The sequence below is a fragment of the Ranitomeya variabilis genome, chromosome 6 (assembly GCF_051348905.1).
Source record: "Ranitomeya variabilis isolate aRanVar5 chromosome 6, aRanVar5.hap1, whole genome shotgun sequence".
Taxonomy (NCBI): domain Eukaryota; kingdom Metazoa; phylum Chordata; class Amphibia; order Anura; family Dendrobatidae; genus Ranitomeya; species Ranitomeya variabilis.
The window spans coordinates 572,543,969-572,570,016 of NC_135237.1; the positions used below are offsets into that span (position 1 = coordinate 572,543,969).

A 26,048-nucleotide genomic window follows, 5' to 3' on the forward strand; every position below is an offset into this window, starting at 1 on the left:
CCCAAAGCATTATCAGAAGTGTCCACCTCCACAATGAAAGAAAGTGTTGGATCTGGGTGTATCAACAGTGGTGCTGAGGTAACATAGTAACATAGTAACATAGTTAGTAAGGCCGAAAAAAGACATTTGTCCATCCAGTTCAGCCTATATTCCTATATTCCATCATAATAAATCCCCAGATCTACATCCTTCTACAGAACCTAATAATTGTATGATACAATATTGTTCTGCTCCAGGAAGACATCCAGGCCTCTCTTGAACCCCTCGACTGAGTTCGCCATCACCACCTCCTCAGGCAAGCAATTCCAGATTCTCACTGCCCTAACAGTAAAGAATCCTCTTCTATGTTGGTGGAAAAACCTTCTCTCCTCCAGACGCAAAGAATGCCCCCTTGTGCCCGTCACCTTCCTTGGTATAAACAGATCCTCAGCGAGATATTTGTATTGTCCCCTTATATACTTATACATGGTTATTAGATCGCCCCTCAGTCGTCTTTTTTCTAGACTAAATAATCCTAATTTCGCTAATCTATCTGGGTATTGTAGTTCTACCATCCCCTTTATTAATTTTGTTGCCCTCCTTTGTACTCTCTCTAGTTCCATTATATCCTTCCTGAGCACCGGTGCCCAAAACTGGACACAGTACTCCATGTGCGGTCTAACTAGGGATTTGTACAGAGGCAGTATAATGCTCTCATCATGTGTATCCAGACCTCTTTTAATGCACCCCATGATCCTGTTTGCCTTGGCAGCTGCTGCCTGGCACTGGCTGCTCCAGGTAAGTTTATCATTAACTAGGATCCCCAAGTCCTTCTCCCTGTCAGATTTACCCAGTGGTTTCCCGTTCAGTGTGTAATGGTGATATTGATTCCTTCTTCCCATGTGTATAACCTTACATTTATCATTGTTAAACCTCATCTGCCACCTTTCAGCCCAAGTTTCCAACTTATCCAGATCCATCTGTAGCAGAATACTATCTTCTCTTGTATTAACTGCTTTACATAGTTTTGTATCATCTGCAAATATCAATATTTTACTGTGTAAACCTTCTACCAGATCATTAATGAATATGTTGAAGAGAACAGGTCCCAATACCGACCCCTGCGGTACCCCACTGGTCACAGTGACCCAGTTAGAGACTATACCATTTATAACCACCCTCTGCTTTCTATCACTAAGCCAGTTACTAACCCATTTACACACATTTTCCCCCAGACCAAGCATTCTCATTTTGTGTACCAACCTCTTGTGCGGCACGGTATCAAACGCTTTGGAAAAATCGAGATATACCACGTCCAATGACTCACCGTGGTCTAGCCTATAGCTTACCTCTTCATAAAAACTGATTAGATTGGTTTGACATGAGCGATTTCTCATAAACCCATGCTGATATGGAGTTAAACAGTTATTCTCATTGAGATAATCCAGAATAACATCCTTCAGAAACCCTTCAAATATTTTACCAACAGTAGAGGTTAGACTTACTGGCCTATAATTTCCAGGTTCACTTTTAGAGCCCTTTTTGAATATTGGCACCACATTTGCTATGCGCCAGTCCTGCGGAACAGACCCCGTCGCTGTAGAGTCCCTAAAAATAAGAAATAATGGTTTATCTATTACATTACTTAGTTCTCTTAGTACTCGTGGGTGTATGCCATCCGGACCCGGAGATTTATCTATTTTAATCTTTTTTAGCCGGTTTCGCACCTCTTCTTGGGTTAGATTGGTGACCCTTAATATAGGGTTTTCATTGTTTCTTGGGATTTCACCTAGCATGTCATTTTCCACCGTGAATACCGTGGAGAAGAAGGTGTTTAATATGTTAGCCTTTTCCTCGTCATCTACGAGGTGAAACGGATCTTAAGCAGATCAAAAGCTTCTTGAGCCTGTGATGACCACTTAAAGGGCTTTTCCTTCTTTGTCAAGGAAGTAATGGGACGGACAATATCAGAAAAATTTCGAATGAAGCGTCTGTAGAAATTTGCAAAACCAATAAAACATTGGACCTCCTTAATGTTCTTGGGTACCAGCCAGTCAAGGATAGCCTGAATCTTACCGGATTCCATGTTCAGCCCCTGGGGAGAGATGATATAACCTAAGAACTGTATCTCAGAATGATGGAACTCGCATTTCTCCGGCTTAATATACAGATGGTTCTCTTTCAGACGTCTTAAAACAGTTTTGACATGTTCTTCAACAACAAAGCAGGTTCAGCGGTTGCACGGCGATTATGGTCATCAAACATTAATGCCATAGCGGCCAAGAAATCATCCGTTATTTAAACATGGGTCACGAGACTCAATCATCGGATTCGCCCAGGCGAGCGCTCGTGAGGTCAGTAGCATTATTACACACAATACTTTGGATCTATCAGTAGGAACCCGGTCAGCATGCACATCAAAATATAGCATACATTGATTCACAAAGCCACGAAATTTGTCGCGATCACCATTAAATCTGAATGGGGGCAACTTAGGTTGGCTAGCTGGTGGCGGTTACCCAGAGGGTAAAGTCACTTGTGCAGCTATTTGCGTGCTTATGTCCTGAAAAGCCCATCCATACTGGGACTCTTTGCCAGCAAGTTTGTTTTCCTGGGCTGCCATGCGGTTGCTTAAGTCCTGCAAAGTTTGTCCAAACACTTGTTGATTGTGTTCAAAGCTTCCAAACTTTTGCAGACCTTCCACATCTTTCTGCAGTGATCTAATTATGGAAAACACATGCTCTAATCTGCTTTCTGCAGTCATTGTTCCAGCAGTCTCCTTTCTTTATGGCTAGAGTATCCTGTAATAATTATAGGGGATAACTCAGGAGACTCTTTGCGTGGAACAAGACAACTACAGGACACAGTTTTATAAGTGGTAAAGTCTATATTATCACACGGTGATTCAAACAGGTGCAGAGAGAAACACAAGTCCACAACACTTGGTGTAAATATTAAACTCAGCTTAGCAGTCTATAGGAAACTTCAGAGGAAAATGCAATCAAGCAGAAAGTCTATGAAGCATTTATTCTTGAGGATACTTGACACGAATAAATCCTTGTCTTAGTCCAAACACAGATAGATAAGGTTATAAGGCAGTTCAAATGATATCTTAGCTCAACCAGGGTGGCCTGGTTAATAGTCTCAGGTTTTTGCAGAGCAGCAACAGCTTACATGTCGAGCAAATGCGGATGGAAGTAAACATGAGCAGCAGATGAAGGAGGATTACTGGAAACTGGTGTATGCAGCTGGAACTCAGAGCGGAGTAGCAGGATCACCACACAGGTTCACAGGAGCAGGTATATAGCCAGGGAGTAATCAGAGGTCAGGAGCTGGATGCAAGGCAGAATACTCTAGCACAGACTGAAGGCTGGGTGAAGTTTTATAGCAGGAAGACACAGTGAACATGAGACCAAAGACGCCATCTTGGAAAAGGGCAGTAATGCACAAAATGTAGTAAAAATGTTCAGAGTCCTGACATAACACAGACTCCCCCATAGAATATAATATACCCCCCATAGTATATAACACAGCCTCCCCCATAGAATATAATATAGCCCCATTGTATATAGCAAAGCCCGCATAGTATATAGCACAACCCGCATAGCATATAGCAAAGCCCGCATAGTATATAGCACAACCGGCATAGTATATAGCACAACCCGCATAGTATATAGCACAACCTGCATAGTATATAGCACAACCCGAATAGCATATAGCACAACCCACGTAGTAGTATACAGCACAGCCCACACAGTAGTATACAGCTCAGCCCACACAGTAGTTTACAGCACAGCCCACATTGTATTATGCTGCACAGCCCACGCAGTAGTATACAGCACAGCCCACGTAGTACTATACAGCTCAGTCCACATAGCAGTATACAGCACAGCCCACGTAACAGTATACAGTACAGCCCACGTAGCAGTATACAGCACAGCCCACATAGCAGTATAGAGCATAGCCCACATAGTATACAGCACAGCCCAAGTAGCATATACAGCACAGCCCACACAGTAGTATATAGCACAGCCCACATATTAGTATATAGCACAGCCCACATATTAGTATACAGCACAACCCTCATAGTAGTATACAGCACAGCCCACATAGTAGTATATAGCACAGCCAACATAGTAGTATATTGCACAGCCCACACAGTAGCATACAGCACTGCCCACACAGTAGTATACAGCACTGCCCACACAGTAGTATACAGCACAGCCCACACAGTAGTATATAGCACAGTCCACATAGTAGTATACAGCAGGGCCCACACAGCAGTATATAGCACAGCCCACATAGTAGTATACAGCACTGCCCACACAGTATTATATAGCACAGCCCACATAGTAGTATACAGCACAGCCCACATAGTAGTATATAGCACAGCCCACATAGTAGTGTATAGCACAGCCCACACAGTAGTATATAGCACAGCCCACACAGTAGTGTACAGCACAGCCCACACAGTAATTTACAGCACTGCCCACACAGTAGCATACAGCACTGCCCACACAGTAGTATACAGCACTGCCCACACAGTAGTATACAGCACAGCCCACACAGTAGTATATAGCACAGTCCACATAGTAGTATACAACAGAGCCCACACAGTGGTATATAGCACAGCCCACATAGTAGTATACAGCAGACCCCACATAGTAGTATACAGTACTGCCCACACAGTAGTATATAGCACAGCCCACATAGTAGTATACAGCACAGCCCACATAGTAGTATACAGTACAGCCCACACAGTAGTATATAGCACAACCCACACAGTAGCATATAGTACAACCCACATAGTAGTATACAGCACAGCCCACATAGTAGTATATAGCACAGCCCACATAGTAGATTATAGCACAGCCCACACAGTAGTATATAGCACAGCCCACATAGTAGTATACAGCACACACACACCTCACCTCTCCTCGTGCCCACGTTGCTCCCTGCTCCTATCTCAGTGGCTGCCGCTGCACTGCCTGGGGCACAGTGAGTGTGCGTGCACCCGCAGTGTCAGAGGCAGAGCACCAGGGAATGATGGGAGAGGGAGCGTCAGCAGACACTCTCCTCCATCATTGCATTCAACTGTACCAGCGTCATAGACGCAGGTATAGTTGAATGCGGTGGCGCTGAGGGGGGTTTTGTCAGTGCGCAGCGGCCCATTACTGGCAACGGCCCTTCTGGCATTTGCCAGAACTGCCCGATGGCCAGTCCGGCCCTGCCCATGGTGTAGACCAAATGGTCTGGAAAACCTGGAATAAAAGATCTGGCTGTTGGAAAGTGGAGAGAAGAGTAGACTTTCCCTTTATCAGTAAAGTCTGGATATTTTACAGCCTGGTATGTGCCATTAAGTGATGGGTGTGTGAATCCTTAAAGAAGGTTCTTAAGAAGGAGTTAGATGGAGCTGCGTGGAGAAGTCTGTGTCCAGGGCAGACCCTGCTGTAAAGACTATGAAGAGCCAGTAAGTGATAGACGGTGACGTCTCTATTTGTTCTTCATTCATTGCTCCCAGTTTTCTTGATGCTGCTCTCCAACAATACTAAGAAGACTGATCAACTTACCAGGAAATGTCCACGACCCTTGTCCAAATCCAATCGTGTAAAAGGAGAAACGGTGTCTGGCACTTCACATTAATAAGAATCCAAAATATTACTTGTCATGAATAAAACATCTCGTCTTTACCCCGTGTGACTCCTTATATACTGTAAGCCTCATCACATGAGGAGAACGGTAAACTGTGTGGAAGAATCACACAAGCATCACATGAACCATCAGTATTCAGACCCGGATATACAGATGCAAACTATATACACGTGAAATAAAAAAACAACAGCTCGGGTTTACCTGTGAAAATGCTTATCCCTGTTTCTTGTATTTTTTCTAATTTGTCACATTAACCCCTTAACTGTACTTGACAGATCTATCAATCATGAGGGTTAGTAAATGACCATTCAATGGTGGACACATCAGTTGTGTGGATCAAGTAGGTATTGTCCCTGTACCTGTGTCCCCATAGTGTACCCCCCCAGATGCTGCAGGTAATAGTGACCACAACTTCTAGTTGGTTACTTAGAAAGGGCTTTGCTTGTCAGTCCAACGCCTGATAATTTATTAGACCAAGAATAAAGCGACTGTTTTGCTTCAGTTTTTTTGCACTTTGACCCCATTTTTTTAGGCTGGTCAACTTATCTGTATAAAGTTCCATGGGCAGGAGTCTGAAAAAAAAATGTTTTCCACAAATCTCACACACAAAATGAGAGATGTAATAAGGATGAGCTTCTGGCTATTGAGACTCTGAATGAATTGGCAGGTACTGGGGAAACTATATCCGAGGAAGGTAAGGAACTGACCATCTTCAACCGAATTCTAAGAGGTTTCCACCTCTCAGTATGTTCCCAAACATAGAATTTTTTATTAAGTTGGTTTCAGAGGAATTTTGTAAGACACCAAGACCTAGATACATAGCTAGGGTTTTGGTTCAGGGGGCATGAAACTTCTGATTGGGCCACTAACCAGGTAATCCTGATTACAGCTGGGTAATGCTTGCTAATAGTGGATGTAGGTGAACCTCAGCAGATGACCGCGGTGTTGTAGAAAATAAGCTCTATATAAAGACCACCACTGATATTACTGCCATATGGTCAAGTGGTAGATACCAGTGCTACGGGCCATATAAGGGTATGTTTCCACGTTCAGGAAACGCTGCGTTTTTGACGCTGCGTTTTTCCACAGCGTCAAAAACGCAGTGTCCAGATGTTACAGCATAGTGGAGGGGATTTCATGAAATCCAGACTCCACTATTCGTTAAAAAACGCATGCGTTTTTGCCGCCAAAACGTTTTTTCAAAACGCAGCATGTTGCTACTATGAGCAAAACACGCAGGTACACCGCAGGTGACCTGCCAGTGACCTCAGGTGCAGTTTTGGTCAGGATTTTACCTGCATAAAATCCTGACCAAAGCCTGATGCAATCCTGAACGTGGAAACATACCCTCAGGGTATGTTTCCACGGTCAGGAAACGCTGCTTGTTTGACGCTGCGCACAGCTGCAGCGTCAAACAAGCAGCGTCCAGATGTTCCAGCATAGTGGAGGGGATTTTACGAAATCCCGTCTCCACTATGCGTGGAAACCCGCACGCGGCGGCCCTGCGGCTACGGACATGCTGCGCGTCTTTTCAGATCGCAGCATGTCCGTACACCTTGGCATATCACAGGGCCCTATGGGAGAGAGCGATCAACCCGGATGTGAAGAGTTAACACATCCGGCATGATCGCGTCCCAGAAAGGGGGTGGGGCTTAACGCCAAGCGGCTTCGCGGCTGCAGCGATACCGCCGGCCATCCTGACAGTGGAAACATACCCTAAGGGTATGTGTCCACGTTCAGGATTGCATCAGGATTTGGTCAGGATTTTTCATCAGTATTTGTAAGCCAAAACCAGGAGTGGAACAATTAGAGGAAAAGTATAACAGAAACATGTGCTCCACTTCTGCATTTATCACCCACTCCTGGTTTTGGCTACAAATACTGATGTAAAATACTGACCAAATACTGGTGACCGCAGCCTTCAACTGAAAGACCCCTACTAAAACTATGTGGTAATATAAATCATAAATTTATGTAATTTTGATTTGCTTTGAAAGGAGAGATTTATGCTCTGTGTGTCTAGCTGTTGTTTTTCCAATGTTATTAATTGCTATGCTTGTGATTGGTTCCCTGCTATATTATATATATATATATATATATATATATATATATATATATATATATACATACATACACCTGTCCATTTATCTTCCATTAGATCCTATGACTTAGAGCGCTGTGGTTCGTCAGGAATGCGTCAGGCACAGAGTCTCTCTCATTTTTAAAATTGTTTTTTAAAATGTTTCAATAAAAATGAAATTTTATTTAAACTGGATGGACGTGCTGGAAACTCCCCTCCTTCTTTGGCCGGCATCACACTAGCGAGTTTTACGGACGCATGAGAGGCGCAGAAAATACAGATTGCATACGGTACAATGATTCTCTATGGCCCAGCTCCTATCTGCCGTATTTTACCGATCCGTATTATACGTTCTTGTACGGCTGTAGAAAATCGCAGCATGCTGCGTTTGTCACCGTATTGCGCAAAAAATCGCCAATGAAAGTCTATGGGGGCGAGAAAAATACGGATTACAGACAGACCAGCAGTGTGACTTGCGAGAAATACACACCGGTGTTCTATAGAAAAGCCGGCAATTCAGGGCGGTGTACAGTAAAATCACACTGACAGAATAGAATAGGTAGAATAAATGTCTACACATAGAATAGGTATATATATATGTCAGTGAGACACACATATATATATATATATATATATATATATATATATATATTTATATTTCATGCAGCGCTAGATATCATAAACGCCGGTAATTCAATTGCCGGCTTTTTCTTTCTCCTTCACAAACCCGACAGGATATGAGACATGGTTTACATACAGTAAACCATCTCATATCCCTTTTTTTTTTCATATTCCACAGTACTAATGTTAGTAGTGTGTATGTGCAAATTTTGGGCGCTGTAGCTTGTAAAATAAAGGGTTAAATCGCGGAAACATTTGCCGTGGGCTCCCACGCAATTTTCTCCGCCAGAATGGTAAAGCCAGTGTCACGGGAGACCTAGGTAGAATAGAGCTAATAACCCAGGCCCCTGCGATTTCCCTCAGACTAGGGAAACCCTGACTGACCCTCTACCCAGAGTTTACACTGATGGTGTGCATGTCTGAGCCTCCACCCTCGCCCTATCTCCTGTTTCAACCCTAGGCTGAAACCACCACCCAGTGAAGAGATAACACTCCAATACCCACAGTTAGCACAGACAAGGATAAAGGAAAAATAAGCACCACGCCGCAGTCACTCAGGAATACACTAAAGTGCAAAGGGCAACACAAATACAAATATGGGACAGCGAAAATAAGACAAAGGGAAATACACCACCAGCAACAATACTCCAACTACTAGCTCACCATGAGATAACCACGCACAAGACTGAAGCTATAATCGGCGACGCCCAATGTTCAGGAGAACTATTTAAAGGCAGTGGGCATGGCCCAGCTTCCAATCTGATCACCAGGTAAATTAACCCCGGACCAGCTAGATAAAATCTAGCCGACGCCAATGAGCGCATAGTAGACAAAAGCAGAATTACCGCTGTCTGTCGGACGACCTGGTCTGAACAGCGTCCGACATGACAGTACCCCGCCTTCTACGAGGGACCCCAGGGCCCTCACGGCTTATAGGACCCAGCTTGTCCGGATGGCGGCGGTGAAACAATCTGACCAGCCGATCTGCATGAACATCCGAGGCTGGTACCCAGGACCTCTCCTCAGGCCCATAACCACGCCAGTGTACCAAGTACTGTAAAGTGCAGCGCACTACACGAGAGTCAACCACCTTGGAGACTTCAAATTCCAAGTTACCATCCACCAAGACTGGAGAAGGCATTGGTGTCACGTCCACAAGACCCACCGCCTTCTTTAACAACGATCTGTGGAACACGTTGTGTATTTTTTACACCGTAGGAAGCTCCAACCGGTACGCTACTGGGTTAATGACAGCGGCGACCTTAAATGGACCAATAAAGCGTGGACCCAATTTAAGGGATGGTATTTTGTCTTATGTTCTTTGTGGACAACCACATCCACACTCAGGTCCGGACCTGGCACACACCTACTGTCAGCCACACGTTTGTACCTAGCACCCACACTCAACAGGTGCTGTTTAACTCTCCTCCAGACTGATGATAATTGTGCTCCTATCTGGTCTTACTCCGGGACGCCAGAAGAGCCCCCCTGACTCAAAGTACAAAATTGAGGATGAAGCCCGTAAACACAAAAAAACGGAGACTCCCCAGACGACTCCTGGCGGTGATTATTGATGGCAAACTCAGCCAAACGAAGGAACTTCGACCACTCCTCCTGGTTATCCGAAACAAAGCAGCGTAAGTACTGTTCCAAATTTTGGTTCATACGCTCGGTCTGACCATTTGACTGAGGATGAAACGCCGAAGAATGAGACAACTTGATCCCCAGCCGTGAACAAAATGCTTTCCAAAATTTTGCCACAAACTGAGACCCCCTATCAGAAACGATGTCAGACGGAACCTAATGAAGTCTGACCACCTCCTGCACAAATACCTGAGCCAGAGTCTTAGCGTTAGGCAACAAAGGCAAAGACACAAAATGCGACATTTTTGAGAATCGATCAACATTCACCAAGATGACCGTGTTCCCAGCTGAGGAGGGCAAGTCAGGGATAAAATCCATGGAAATGTCCGTCCATGGCTTACTAGATACCTCGAGAGGAAGTAGTGTGCCAACAGGACGGGAGCGGGGCATCTTAGTCCTAGCGCACGTGGTGCAAGCCGACACGTATGAGACCACGTCCTGTCAGATCTTGGGCCACCAAAACCGACGTGACACCAACTCCAAAGTACCCTTAACCCCTGGATGGCCAGCCAGGACGGTATCATGATGCTCTGCCAAAACCTTTAAGCGGAGATGAAGCGGTACAAACGTTTTGTTGATGGGAAGCTCAGATGGTACCTCCTCCTGGGTCTCGACAATCTCAGCCTCAACCTCGGTAGTGAGAGCCGAAACCACAACACCCTTTTGGAGGATGGTTACTGGATCTTCCCGAGGCTCTCCCCCCAGAAAACACCTGGACAGGGCATCCGCCTTAGTGTTTTTAGAACCAGGTCTGTAAATGACAACAAAGTTGACCCGCATGAAAAACAGTGCCCAGCGAGCCTGCCTGGGGGACAGACGCTTGGCAGACTCCAAATAAAGCAAATTTTTATGGTCGGTAATAACAGTAACCTGATGAATCGACCCCTCCAAGAAGTATCGCCATTCCTCAAAGGCCAATTTGATTGCCAACAACTCTCTGTTGCCGATATCGTAGTTACGTTCAGCGGACGACAGTTTCTTGGAAAAGTAGGCGCATGGACGCAAACCGCTCAAGGATGAGCCTTGTGACAGCACCGCCCCCACACCAACCTCAGACGCATCGACTTCCACCACAAAGGTTTCGATACATCTGGCTGCACAAGAATGGGGGCCGAAACAAACCTGTTCTTAAGAGATTTGAATGCGCACACAGCAGCCTCAGGCCAAACGGAGAAATTGGTACACTTTTTAGTCATGTCAGCGGTTTAGCAATGATGGAAAAATCCTTGATAAATTTCCTATAGTAGTTAGAAAACCCAAGGAACCGCTGAAGTGCTTTCAGGTTATCACGCCATTCCCAATGCAACACCGCTTGCACCTTAGCGGCGTCCATTTTAAAACCAGAAGCAGACACAATATAGCCCAAGAAAGGCAACTCCTGTACCAAAAACACACATTTCTCCAATTTTGCATATAACTTATTCTCTCTGAGAAGCTGTAACACCTGCCAGACATGATCTAAATGAGTATCACGGTCGCAAGAATATATGAGGATGTCATCTAGGTACACAATAACGAATTTCCCAAAACATGCGAGAACACATCATTTATGAAATGCTGAAACACTGCAGGTGCGTTTGACAACCCAAATGGCATCACCAAATTTTCAAAATGACCCTCAGGGGTATTAAAAGCCGTCTTCCACTCATCACCTTGGCAGACTCTTATGAGGTTGTACGCCCCCCTGAGGTCAAGCTTGGTAAACCACTTAGCACCTGCCACCTGGTTGAACAAATCTGGTATCAATGGCATAGGGTATGGATCACGAATCGTAATCTGGTTAACTCCCTGAAATCCAGACACGGCCGTAGTCCACCATCTTTCTTCTTAACGAAGAAGAACCCTGCTGCCACAGGTGAGGATGAAGGCCTGATGTGCCCTTTGCTCAAACTTTCAGCAATGTAATCCTTTAGCGCTTGTCTCTCCGGACCGGAGATGTTAAACATCCTTGCTTTATGCAATTTAGCCCCTGGTTTAAACCTGATAGTACAGTCATAGGAGCGATGTGGTGGCAACTCTGAACAACCCTTCTCAGAGAACACATCCACAAAATCCAGAAGTGACTCAGGAACGCTTTAAGTCACAGCTGCAACACATGTGGCCAAACAAGTCTCCTGACAGAAATCACTCCACTGAATTATGTCCTGAGTTTTCCAGTCAATCAACGGGTTGTGTGTAGACAACCATGGAAAACCCAGAACCAATTGTGCCGGAAGACTCTTGAGCACCTTACATGTAACATGCTCGAAATGAAGAACCCCAATGTGGAGTTTAACCTCAGCCACAAACTCAGTAATCTCCCCCTGTGGGAGAGGAGCAGAATTGATGGTGACCACGTGGATAGGATGAGGCAGTTTTTCGATCCTAAAACCAGCAGTGCGCGCAAACTCCTCATCAACAATGAGATTTGTGGCAGAATCACTATCCACAAAAGCAGTGATTGGCAGCTCTCTGCCAGTGACAACAACTTTGGCAGGGATCATGCACTGAGAAACCATCATGGAGGATATACATAAGCTCATATTGGACTCCTCCACACCCTCTGAGCTTAGAAGTTTTTCCGCCGTTGCGTTTTTCTTTGACAGCAGAGGACAGATATTAATAAAATGACCAGTTTTATCGCAGAAAAAACAGGCTCCCTGCTTCCTGAGTACAGGAGCACGATGCTTAACATGTGATACCCCTGCGATTAGCATAGGTTCCGTGGGATCACCTGCAGCAACCTCACGTGAACCTAAACCCTTTTTGGAAGTGCATTTGAACAGCAAGGTGGCTTGTTGTTGAAGGGAAATAGAGAAAAAAAAAAATCTATAAATCTTCAGCATAGCGAGTGTGAGCGAGCTGAGTGTGACCTGAGCGTAAGTGTGGACGGCGGTAAGTGTGACTTGTGATTCAGTGAGGAGGTATTTGGAAGGCCTTTAACAAATACCTGTGTGAATTTGTGTGAGTTGCTGAATTGGGAGTAGCTATATTCACAAGGGGTTAACTTAGGGTGGGCGGTCATAATCAAGGGTTTATAAGGGGCAGCTGTTTGGGGCTCTAGTCCTTTGTTATGACCTGGTGGTTACGGAGCAGCACTGATATGACCTGGTGGGTAAAATAAATCATGGACAAGCTCTGAGGAGGTGGTAGCTTTACTGACCGCAATCCCTACTCCTAGCACCAACACTAGAAATAGCCGTGGAGTGTTCCTGACTCTCCCTAGACACCTCGTCACGGCCTAAGAACTAACTACCCCTGAAGATGGAAATGGAAAACTATCTCGCCTCAGAGAAACTCCCAAAAGGAAAGATAGCCCCCCCACAAATATTGACTGTGAGTGGAGAGGGAAATGACAAACACAGAAATGAAAATAGATTTTAGCAAAGGAGGCCAATACTAATCTAAATAGACAGAAATAGAAAAGGATACTGTGCGGTCAGTATTAAAAAACTACAAATCCACGCAGAGTTTACAAAAAATGGTCTCCACACCGACTCATGGTGTGGAGGGGCAAATCTGCTTCCCCAGAGCTTCCAGCTAGCCTGAATATTTCATAATGACAAGCTGGACAAAAAGAGACATAACTTTAACCTGAACAGAAGGTCAAAAGCAAAGGAACAACCCAAGAATTAGCAGAACTTATCTTAAGCTGAAATGGACTGGCCAACAGAGAAATCCAAGGAGAGGACTGAATCCAACCAGAAAACATTGACAGCTGGCATGGACTACAGACCAGAGCCAAGTTAAATAGCAAGGCCAGGGAACCGATTAGTGAAAGCAGCTGCTAAGTTCCACTCGAAACCACCAGAGGGAGCCCAAGGGCAGAACTCTCAAAAGTACCATTCATAACCACAGGAGGGAGCCCAAGAACGGAATTCACAACAGTCCTTTTTGGAAGTGCATTTGAACAGCAAGGTGGCTTGTTGTTGAAGGGAAATAGAGAAAAAAAAATCTATAAATCTTCAGCATAGCGAGTGTGAGCGAGCTGAGTGTGACCTGAGCGTAAGTGTGGACGGCGGTAAGTGTGACTTGTGATTCAGTGACTTTGGAATCAGGGAGTTTCCAAGGGAGGAATTGCTGTCTGTTTTTAATTAATACTTGTATTTATTTTTTATTTAACGTTTCTGTGTGGTGCAATCCCCAATTGGAAATGTGCTCCACTATTGTTAATGCCATCCAGTGCACATCTTGCCACATGTATGCAGTCCTTGATCAGCCGGTCGAGGGTGCATACTGCTGTGCGAGATGTGAGCACGTTGTGCATTTGGAATCCCAGATTCTGGATCTAAATGTGCAGCTGGCAACACTGAGATCCATAGACAATATGGAGAGGAGTCTTCTGCTCACAGAGCAGACGCTCAATGGGATAGATGAGGAGGGGGATGGTATGATGGCGCTGCAGGACAGTGAAGTAGGTAGCTGGGTGACATTCAGAAAGCAGGGTAGAGGGAAGAGTGCCAGGGAGGCTAGTCCTGATCTGGCTCACCCCAATAAGTTTGCTAAGTTGGCAGATGAGGGGGGTACCAGTACAGGGGTAGCAATGCTGCAGCCAGGCATGTCCTCTGAAAGCCGGAGGAGTGACTGCTCCAGTAAAGAGGGAAATAGGAGAGCAGGGCAGGCCAGACAGGTGCTGGTAGTGGGGGACTCAATTATTAGGGGAACAGATAGGGCAATCTGTCACAAAGACAGGGATCATCGAACGGTGTGCTGCCTACCTGGCGCTCGAGTCCGACACATCGCTGATCGGGTGGACAGATTACTGGGAGGGGCTGGTGAGGACCCAGCGGTCATGGTGCACATTGGCACAAATGACAAAGTTATAGATAGGTGGAAGGTCCTTAAAGATGATTTCAGAGAATTAGGCTGCAAGCGAGAAAGCAAGGACCTCCAACGTGGTATTTTCCGAAATACTGCCTGTACCACATGCCACGCCAGAGAGGCAACGGGAGATTAGGGAGGTTAATAAGTGGCTCAAGAATTGGTGTAGGAAGGAGGGGTTTGGGTTCCTGCAGAACTGGGCTGACTTCTCAGTTGGCTACAGGCTCTACGCTAGGGACGGGCTGCACCTCAATGGGGAAGGTGCAGCTGTGCTGGGGGAGAAAATGGCTAGAAGGTTGGAGGAGTGTTTAAACAAGGGATTGGGGGGGAGGATATTCATTTTATAGGAGGGGAAGATAGTGCAGATAGAGACCTGGGCACAAATAAGGAAGTTGGGGGTGGCGGTGGCATGGGGGGTGAGGTTAGAACAGTTAGTAATTTAAGAAAGAATAGAGGTACAGAGAGGAACATCAAGTGCATGTATACTAATGCCAGAAGCCTCGCCAACAAAATGGACGAATTAGAACTAATGTTGCTGGAACATAATTATGACATGGTGGGGATATCTGAAACATGGCTGGATGAGAGCCATGACTGGGCTGTTAACTTGCAGGGCTATAGCCTTTTCAGAAATTCAGATAAGCGAGGGGGTGGGGTGTGTCTGTATGTAAAATCGACCTTAAAACCCATCCAGCGTGATAATATAGGTGAATCTAATGAAAATGTAGAGTCCCTGTGGGTGGAGATAAGGGGAGGGGGAAAAAATAATAAATTACTGATAGGGATTTGTTATAAATCTCCAAAAATAATGGAAGCAATGGAGAATATCCTCGTAAAGCAAATAGATGAAGCTGCGACTCAAGGAGAAGTCATTATTATGGGGGACTTCAACTACCCTGAAATCGATTGGGGAACAGAAACCTGCAGTTCCAGTAAAGGTAATTGGTTTTTGACAACTATGAGAGACAATTACCTTTCACAACTGGTTCAGGACCCAACAAGAAGGGGGGCACTGCTAGACTTAATATTAACCAACAGGCCAGACCGCATATCAAATATAAGGGTTGGGGGTCACTTGGGGAATAGTGATCACAAAATAATAAGTTTTCATGTCTCTTTTAATAAGATGTGCAGTAGAGGGGTGACAAGGACACTAAACTTCAGGAGGGCAAATTAACTGGGACGATATCCTGAGACATAAAAGTACACAAAGAAAATGGGAGACGTTTATTAGCATCCTGGATAGGACCTGTGCACAGTATATACCGTATGGGAATAAACATACTAGAAATAGGAGGAAACCAATATGGCTAAATAGAGCTGTAAGGGGCGCAAAAAGAAAGCATTTAGAGAATTAAAGGAAGTAGGTAGTGAGGAGGCATTAAATAAATACAAAAAATTAAATAAATTTTCTAAAAAGCAAATCAAGGCAGCAAAGATTGAGACAGAGAGACTCATTGCCAGAGAGAGCAAAAATAATCCCAAAATATTCTTTAACTACATAAATAGTAAGAAACTAAAAAATGACAGTGTTGGCCCCCTTAAAAATAGTCTGGGTGAAATGGTGGATGAGGATGAGGAAAAAGCCAATATGCTAAATGACTTTTTTTCATCAGTATTTACAAAAGAAAATCCCATGGCAGCCAATATGACTAGTGATAAAAATTCCCAATTAAATGTTACCTGCTTAACCCAGCAGGAAGTACGGCAGCGTCTAAAAATCACAAAAATTGACAAATCTCCGGGCCCGGATGGGATACACCCCCGAGTACTGCAGGAATTAAGTACAGTCATTGATAGACCATTATTTTTAATCTTTAAAGAGTCCATAATAACAGGGTCTGTACCACAGGACTGGCGTATAGCAAATGTGGTGCCAATATTCAAAAAGGGGACAAAAACTGAACTCGGAAATTATAGGCCAGTAAGTTAAACCTCTACTGTGGGTAAAATCCTGGAGGGCATTCTAAGGGATGCTATACTGGAGTATCTGAAGAGGAATAACCTCATGACCCAGTATCAGCACGGGTTTAGTAGGGACCGTTCATGTCAGTCTAATTTGATCAGCTTCTATGAAGAGGTAAGTTCCGGACTGGACCAAGGGAGCCTAGTGGATGTAGTGTATATGGACTTTTCAAATGCTTTTGATACGGTGGCACACAAAAGGTTGTTACATAAAATGAGAATAATGGGGATAGGGGAAAATATGTGTAAGTGGATTGATAGCTGGCTCAGGGATAGGAAACAAAGGGTGGTTATTAATGGAGCACACTCGGACTGGGTCGCAGTTAGCAGTGGGGTACCACAGGGGTCAGTATTGGGCCCTCTTCTTTTTAACATATTTATTAATGACCTTGTAGGGGCATTCAGAGTAGAATTTCAATATTTGCAGATGACACTAAACTCTGCAGGGTAATCAATACAGAGGAGCACAATTTTATATTACAGGATGATTTATGTAAACTAGAAGCTTGGGCTGATAAATGTCAAATGAGCTTTAATGGGGATAAATGTAAGGTCATGCACTTGGGTAGAAGTAATAAGATGTATAACTATGTGCTTAATTCTAAAACTCTGGGCAAAACCGTCAATGAAAAAGACCTGGGTGTATGGGTGGATGACAAACTCATATTCAGTGGCCAGTGTCAAGCAGCTGCTACAAAGGCAAATAAAATAATGGGATGCATTAAAAGAGGCATAGATGCTCATGAGGAGAACATAATTTTACCTCTATACAAGTCACTAGTTCGACCACACTTAGAATACTGTGCACAGTTCTGGTCTCCGGTGTATAAGAAAGACATAGCTGAACTGGAGCGGGTGCAGAGAAGAGTGACCAAGGTTATTAGAGGACTGGGGGATCTGCAATACCAAGATAGGTTATTACACTTGGGGCTGTTTAGTTTGGAAAAACGAAGACTAAGGGGTGATCTTATGTTAATGTATAAATATATGAGGGGACAGTACAAAGACCTTTCTGCTGATCTTTTTAATCATAGACCGGTGACAGGGACAAGGGGGCATCCTCTACGTCTGGAGGAAAAAAGGTTTAAGCATAATATCAGACGCGGATTCTTTACTGTAAGAGCAGTGAGACTATGGAACTCTCTGCCGTATGATGTTGTAATGAGTGAGTCATTACTTAAATTTAAGAGGGGACTGGATACCTTTCTGGAAAAGTATTATGTTACAGGGTATATATATTAGATTCCATGATAGGGCGTTGATCCAGGGAACTAGTCTGATTGCCGTATGTGGGGTCGGGAAGGAATTTTTTTTCCCCATGGTGGAGCTTACTCTTACCACATGGGGTTTTTTTGCCTTCCCCTGGATCAACATGTTAGGGCGTTTTAGGCTATGGGTTGAACTAGATGGACTTAAAGTCTTCCTTCAACCTTAATAACTATGTAACTATGTAAACCTCCTCCCACAGGCGGCGTCTCATGCTCCCCCAGACGCAAACGGCGATCAATGTGGACAACAAGACTCATAGCGGAATCTAGTGAAGTAGGAGTCTCATACATCAGGAGGGCTTTTTTAACCCTATCAGAAACTCCATGAATAAAGTGACTCCGCAGCGGGGAATCATTCCAGTGAGTGTCGACCGCCCAGCGGCGAAATTCAGAACATTAATCCTCTGCAACTCACTCCCCCTGGCGAATAGTGCGTATCTTAGATTCTGCTAGTGCCATTCTGTCAGGCTCATCGTAAATGTTTCCAAGGAAGGAAAAAAAACTCTCCACAGAGTCAAATGCAGCGGAATCAGATGGCAAAGTAAACGCCCATGCTTGGGGATCCCCGCTTAATAATGACAACACCAGGCCCACACGCTGAGCCTCATTACCGGAGGAGATCAGACGCATCCGAAAATACAGTTTGCAAGCTTCACGAAAAGTAACAAATTTACTACATTCCCCAGCAAACTTTTCAGGCAAAGGAAACTTAGGCTCAGCAACTTTATCTGTAACACCGGCTTGCACATTAGATACTGCTAGTCCCTGTTGCTGCACTGCCCCCCTCAACTCAGTTACCTGTAGGGACAGCTCCCTCAACTGGCGGTTTATGGAAATCATGGGATCCATGGAAATAATGTTGGCCGATTATAATGTCACGGGAGACCTAGGTAGGATAGAGCTAATAACCCGGGCCCCTGTGATTTCCCTCAGACTAGGGAAACCCTTACTGACCCTCTAACCAGAGTTTACACTGATGGTGTGCATGTCTGAGCCTCCACCCTCGCCCTATCTCCTGTTTCAACCCTAGGCTGAAACCACCACCCAGTGAAGAGATAACACTCCAATACCCACAGTTAGCACAGACAAGGATAAAGGAAAAATAAGCACCACGCCGCAGTCACTCAGGAATACACTAAAGTGCAAAGGGCAACACAAATACAAATATGGGACAGCGAAAATAAGACAAAGGGAAATACACCACCAGCAACAATACTCCAACTACTGGCTCACCACTCCAGACCGAGATAACCACGCTCAAGACTGAAGCTATAATCGGCGACGCCCAATGTTCAGGAGAACTATTTAAAGGCAGTGGGCATGGCCCAGCTTCCAATCCGATCACCAGGTAAATTAACCCCGGACCAGCTAGATAAAATCTAGCCGACGCCAATGAGCGCATAGTGGACAAAAGCGGAATTACCGCTGTCTGTCGGACGACCTGGTCTGAACAGCGTCCGACATGACAGCCAGTGAATGAGGGCAGATATTAATAGCCTAGAGAGGGACCATGGTTATTGGCCCCCCTGGCTAAATACATCTGCACCCAGCCAGCCCAGAAATGGCACATCTGTAAAATGTGCCTATTCTGGCACTTGGCCACTCTCTTCCCACTCTCGTGTAGCTGTGGGATATGGGGTAATGAAGGGTTAATGTTACCTTGCTATTGTAAGGTGACATTAAGCCAGATTTATAATGGAGAGGCGTCAATTCTGACACCTATCCATTATTAATCCAATAGTACGAAATGGTTAATAAAACACACACACACACACATTATTTAAAAGTATTTTAATGAAACAAAGACACAGAGTGTTGTAATATTTTATTATACTGGTAATCCACCAGAAGACCCTCGTCCTGTAAAAAAAGTAAAATAAAAAATCAACAAGATCCCATACCTTCCGTCGTTCTGTCAGTCCCAGGATGTAAATCCATCTGAAGGGGTTAAATCATTTTACAGCCAGGAGCTGTGCTAATGCAGTCGCTCCTGTCTGTAAAATGTTGTGAATGAATGTAATGCAGGGGAATATCCTGTAGTTACCTTGAGTCGCGGTGATGCGCCCTCTGCTGGATGTCCTCATATGAACTCGAGCCTGGGAAAAATTCCCACGCTATGAGCAGGAGACGGATGCCGAGCAGGGCCTCAATTGCCTACGCGTTTCGAAGGTCTCCGGACCTTCTTCGTCAGGGCTCGCCTTGCAGCACCATTTACGGCTGTCTGCACGGTCACTCTGTAGTCTGTTCTGCATAAAAAACAAAAAGTTTATAAAGTTCACCAAACACTCCACTTTAGAGTTGTGTAGGCCACATTAGCTCATATTAAAGTGTAGTCCACACTTGATAAAATTAGTGTTCCTTATACCTGTTAGCAGCTGTTCAGGAATAAGCACACTAAGCCCTTAGTACTTCTCTGCCTATCTTTATCAGTCTACCAAGATGAAGAAGGCAGGGAGTAAGGCACATGGGAGTGGGCGTGGAGGTGGAGCAGGGAGAGGACGTGGGGATTCTGTGCCTGTTCCGGGCACTGTTGACTCATCATCCCCCAGTTTTAGCAGGGAACAGTCCTTCATGCGCAGCTTTGTAGGAGCTCGCTGTGCCCCGCTACTGCGGGACGAACAAATTGAAGCCATTGTCGGATGGATGGCAGCTAACGCATCGACTTCAATTAGTGCCACATCCTCCCAGGCAGAGAGCACTGATGAGCACCCATCTGTCTCTTCACCACCTGCCAAATTGCCCAGGCAGTCAGAGAGCCCAGGACAGGAGCCATCTCTACTTCTGTTCTCTGAGTCTCTTCGCTTGGAAAGAGGGGGCCAGCCAAGCAGCATTGGAGAAATGGAAGAAGAGGCTGTATGCAGTGATGCCCAACAGCTTTGTCTCTCTTACTCTGAAGAGATGAGTGGGCCAGTGCCTCCGGTCAGCACACCTCAGTACGCATCTGATGATGATGAGACTCAGGTGCCACTTTCTGGTGCGTACTGTGCTGCCGAGACTACCCAGGAGAAGCAATTGGTGGAAGAGGGTAGTGTAGATGATGAGGTCCTTGACCCATCATGGCGTGAGGTACAGGAAGGTGGTGGGAGCAGCTCTGAGGAAGAGATTCCCCGAATGGCCCAAAGAGGGAGAGGGAGGGGGAAGACTGCGGTGCCTGTAGCCTCCACTTTGGCACCCGTTAGAAGCATGCCTCTTCCAAAAGCCAAAACGGGCGCTCCCAAGACTTGCAGTGCCTGGTCCTTTTTTGACACAGTTGCAGATGACATTTGCTTAGTCAAATGCAAGCTGTGTAATCAGAAAGTCAAAAGAGGGAAAAGTGTCAGCAACCTCAATACCACAAATATGTGGAAACATGTGCGGACCAAGCACGCGTTGGAGTTACAAAAACACACTGAAGACCTAGGCCAACCTACAGCGGCACCTACCACATCTTCAGCTCATGTTGTTGCCTTTTCCTCCAGCTCACACACAGCTGGGTCGGCTTCCTCACAGGATCCCCATGGAAGAACCTCTGGCACTGTTGTCTAGAGACCCAGTGTAATTCCAGCCACAGCACCACTTTCCCAGTCATCCTCACGCTCCCAGCCCAGTCTACAGCCATCAGTAGCACAGGCATGGAAGAAAAGGCGACCATTCTCGGCAAACCACCCCCGAGCACAGGCTCTAAATGCTGGCATTGCAAAACTACTGTCCTTTAAAATGCTGTCATTCAGGCTGGTGGAGACTGACACCTTCTGTAACTTGATGGCATTGGCAGTCCCACAATACAATGTACCCAGCCGCTTTTATTTCAGCAGGCAAGCCATCCTTGCCCTGCAAAAACATGTTGAGGGACACATAAAACACGCGCTACTGAACGCCGTCAGTAGCAAGGTCCACATCACCACCGATGCGTGGCCAAGTTACCATGGACAGGGGCGATACCTTTCCCTCACTGCCCATTGTATAAATGTTGTGGAGCTGGGTACAGATCTTGCGCAGGACGTGTTCTGCCAACTCCAAGGATTGCAGGAATGCAGTCTGTACACATTGACTCCTCCTCATACTCAAGTTCCTCTGAATCAGCGCTGCAGGAGCCGTCACAGTCCACCTCCACATGGACCCGTGAATGTTTACCTGTTACGACCAATATGAGCACAGCCATGGCCAAACGTCAACAGGCCGTATTGAAATTAATTTCTTTGGGGAATCAAAGCCACACAGCGCAGGAGCTCTGGAATGCCATCAAGCAGGAGAGCGACGTGTGGTTTGTGCCAGCGAACCTCCAGCCAGGCATGGTAGTTTGTGACAATGGCCAAAATCTGGTGGCAGCTCTGGCCCTAGGCAAACTCACTCACATCCCATGTCTGGCACATGTGCTCAACTTGGTCGTTCAGAGTTTTTTGAGGGACTATCCGGATCTTGATGCACTGCTGCACAAGGTCCGCCTAGAGTGTGCTCACTTGAGGCGTTCCAGTATGGCAAGATCGCGCATCGCAGCTCTGCAGCGCCGATTCCGCCTTCCGGAACATCGCATCATATGTGACCTACCCATCAGGTGGAATTCCATGTTACATATGTTGGACCGGTTGTGTGAGCAGCAGCAAGCAGTAATGGAGTACCAGCTGCATCAGGCGCAAAGAAGTTGCACTGCGCACTGTTCAGACCTCACAACCACTTAGTGGGCTACTATGAAGGACGTCTGCCAGGTTTTGCGTGCCTTCGATGATTCCATGCGGATGGCGAGTGCAGATGATGCACTAGTCAGCATGACTGTCCTCCTTATCTGCCTGCTGGAAAGAACACTGCAAGCGCTAAGGGATGATGTTGTGGAAGAGGTGGAGGATGAGGAGTCACCAATTCCATCTGCTTCTGGACAGTCAGCGCAATGTGGTTCCTCACAAAGGCCTAGGCAGGGGACACTTTGTGAGGAGGATGAGGAGTAGTCAATGGAGGAGGAAGACATTGGTTCAGAGGAGGGAGTTACACAATTCTCCAGTAGTCAGTGTGTAGAGCTAGGGTGGGGTGATGCAGAGCAGGCAGAGATCACGCCTCAAGCAGGGGACAGTGTTTCTTGGCCAGTTGGCAGTCTGCAGCACATGATTGATTTCATGCTGCAGTGCCTGAGAAACAACCGCCGCATCGCCCACATTCTCAACACGGCTGATTATTGGGTGTACACCCTCCTAGATCCTCGCTACCGGGACAACTTTCAAAGCCTCATTACACCCTTGAACCGGGAGCATAAAATGCGGGATTACCAAGACACACGGTGCAGTCCATCATCTTCTCCAGTCCAATCGAGAGCAGTGCTGCTAGTGCTTTACAAAGCAGCTCAGTGCGTCGAGGCAGTGGAGGAAGCTCTGCACAAAGAGGGAGCAGAAGCTGTGCCTCAGCACAAGGCAAGACCAGTATGGCCCAACTGTGGCAAACTTTTGTGTGCCTGCCACAAATGTCTACACCATCACAGACGGCTCCAGTCAGCAGGAGGCAACGTTTCCATCAGATGGTGACAGACTACATGTCTTGCCCTCTCAGTGTACTCCCAGATGGCTCTTCCCCCTTCAAGTTTTGGGTCTCTAAGCTGGATACATGGCCAGAGCTTAGCCAGAATGCATTGGAGGTGCTGGCTTGGCCTGCGGCTAGTGTATTATCGGAACACCTCTTTAGTGCCGCAGGTGGTGTACTAACAGATCTTTATATCTTTGATCTGATATCTTTGTGTGGAAACTTCCTGAAGAAGAAGCCATGAGCTTCGAAACGCGTTGAATAAACCACCTGAACACCTTACAACTATATCTGGATTCATTATTTGTCACAGCAGCGCAGATTTTATCCACATTCATCTATTATAACGTCTCTAAGAGGTCGCAGCGCCGACCTGTGGATCTGCAGCAGCTGACAAATTACACGCCTTTACTTTGCACCATCAGGTGAGCAGTTCTCTCATAATTCTCTAAGAGCAGTCCTGAGGATAAGACCCTATATGCGCTTTTTTGTCTCCTATTCTTCTATACTAACAGATCTTAGCATGCGACTATCCTCCGATAACGTTGACCGGCTTACTTTTCTGAAAATGAACAAGGCCTGGATCTTGCAATCCCTGGGCTCCAACACCGCCAGTTGCTGCTCAGAAGTGCCATCTGCACAGTCAACACATAACTCAGTGTTATAGAGTTTCAGTAACATCAGCTGATCCCCTGCTGTGCATCCGGCAATGTGTCCTGCTACCTCCACGCTGACACTACAGAGATTTAAGGGAACCTGTCCCCCCCAGGCTTTTGTTGCTGAAAGAGCCACCTTGTGCAGCAGTAATGCCGGGCGCCACCTCCTCAGCGTTGTTTGAATCTGTCCCGGAGCCAGCGCTGTTATGTTCAACCTTGGGCATACGCAGTTAGCGCTGCCCATCTTCTGACATCATTTGGTGTCAGGATGACTGTGCCTGTGCGGTCGCACTGCCGGAGATCCAGCCTGCAGGCCTGGGATTCATGGCCTTGCACAGTGCATACCTTCGCCTCTCACTCATCTCCTTCCGCCTTCTTCAGACTTTGCGGCATCAGCTGATCCCTAATCACATGCCACGGCCATTACACTGCGCAGTCTGTAGAAGGCAGAAGGAGATGAGTGAGAGGCGATATGCACCGTGCATGGCCATGAATTCCAGGCCCACAGTGTGATTAAATCAGAAGACTGTCACGGAGTTACCGCGACAGAGCAGTGCCAGAAGACCACGGCGTCGGATGGCTTCTGCTTCATCTCTGAGGAGAAGCACTTCTTCTGTGTATTAAGTGTTCTGTTTTCTTTCAGCAGGACAGGGGTTAATAGGCCATGTGGAAATTCCTGCTTTCAGCTGTGCTCGGTTAGCCGCTCCTATCTCCTATATAAGCTAGGCCTTCTGGTCAGATCTTTGTCTGAAACAGCACTTGCTTGATAGACCTGGAGTAGTGAGGAGCTGGTGTTTGGAGAGCTGGAGGAATTTATTGTGTGACAGTTGTATGGTTTGCACACCTGGAAAATTCCTCATCCTTACCTGCCTTATTTACTCTCCCCTTCCTTCACACCCTGGTGGATACCTCTGTTATTTGTGAGAGCATATTTTGTGTGAGTGGAGTTTTCTTTTTACCCTTGTCTTCATTCCCCTGTTTGTCGGGTTGGTGTACTGTTGTACACGGTAGCGCCTCTCTTCCCCGGGTGGGGAGGGGGAGAGACGCAGGGCGGCGGTCAGGAGACAGGGCAAGGGCGGAGGCCCCGGCATCCTCGCCATTTGAGGTATCCTGGGGAACAGGGTGAGTTAGGGCACCCCCTAGAGCTAGGGCCAGGAAAGGTTCCCCTGGTCCTAGTTTACTCGTTAGTCCAATCGTGACATTATTTCAGACTCAAACGCATTTCCTGATCCATTATGGATCCTGTTACAGTGCTGAAAGGGCAGTTGCAGCAGCTCAGTTTGGAGGTGGCGGATTTACGCACGGTAGTTTCACAGCACTCTGTTACATCTGGTGTGGGGATCTCGCTTTCCAAACAAACCATTGTGGAGCCCAAGGTCGCGTTGCCAGACTGGTTCTCCGTAGGGCAGGACAAGTTTGTTGTGTTCCGGGAGGCCTGCAAACTTTATTTACGGCTGCGGCCGGTATTCTCTGTTACGGAGGAGCAACGGGTGGGGATTGTTGTCTCGCTCCTACAGGGGGGACCCACAAGCATGGGCATTTTCTCTTCCATCTGACTCACAGTCACTTCAGTCAGTAGAGGGCTTCTTTCAGGCTTTGGGCTTAGTGTATGATGACGCTGATCGTGTCTCCTTGGCTGAGTCATCTTTGTGCCAACTTCAGCAAGGAAACCATCTAGCGGAGGAATACTGCTCCGAGTTCTGACGGTGGGCCACTGACACTAGGTGGAATGACCCAGCCCTCCGTAGTCAGTTCTGCGAGGGTCTCTCCGTAAGAGTAAGGGATGCTTTAGCTCTCTATGAGACTCCGGTTCCCTTGAGGCGGCTATGTCTCTGGCAATCCGAGTTGTTCGCCGTCTTCGCCAGAGGCATAAGGAGACACCTCTGGGGGCAGGAGGTC

The 26,048-nt window shown here is 46.3% G+C and overlaps 1 protein-coding gene across 3 annotated transcripts in view; it reads right to left on the reverse strand.

Moving 5' to 3' along the window:
* LOC143783135 (cytochrome P450 2C20-like) overlaps positions 1–26,048 on the reverse strand; it is a 744,296-nt gene that overhangs the window by 263,123 nt on the left and 455,125 nt on the right. Inside the window, exon 1 of one of the 3 annotated variants that reach the window (XM_077271443.1) lies at positions 5,550–5,701. The exons of the other annotated variants lie outside the window; for them this stretch is intronic. The gene's annotated coding sequence lies outside the window, so the exon portion shown is untranslated. Of the gene's footprint in view, positions 1–5,549; positions 5,702–26,048 lie in introns of those variants that run through there. 3 annotated transcript variants of the gene reach the window in all.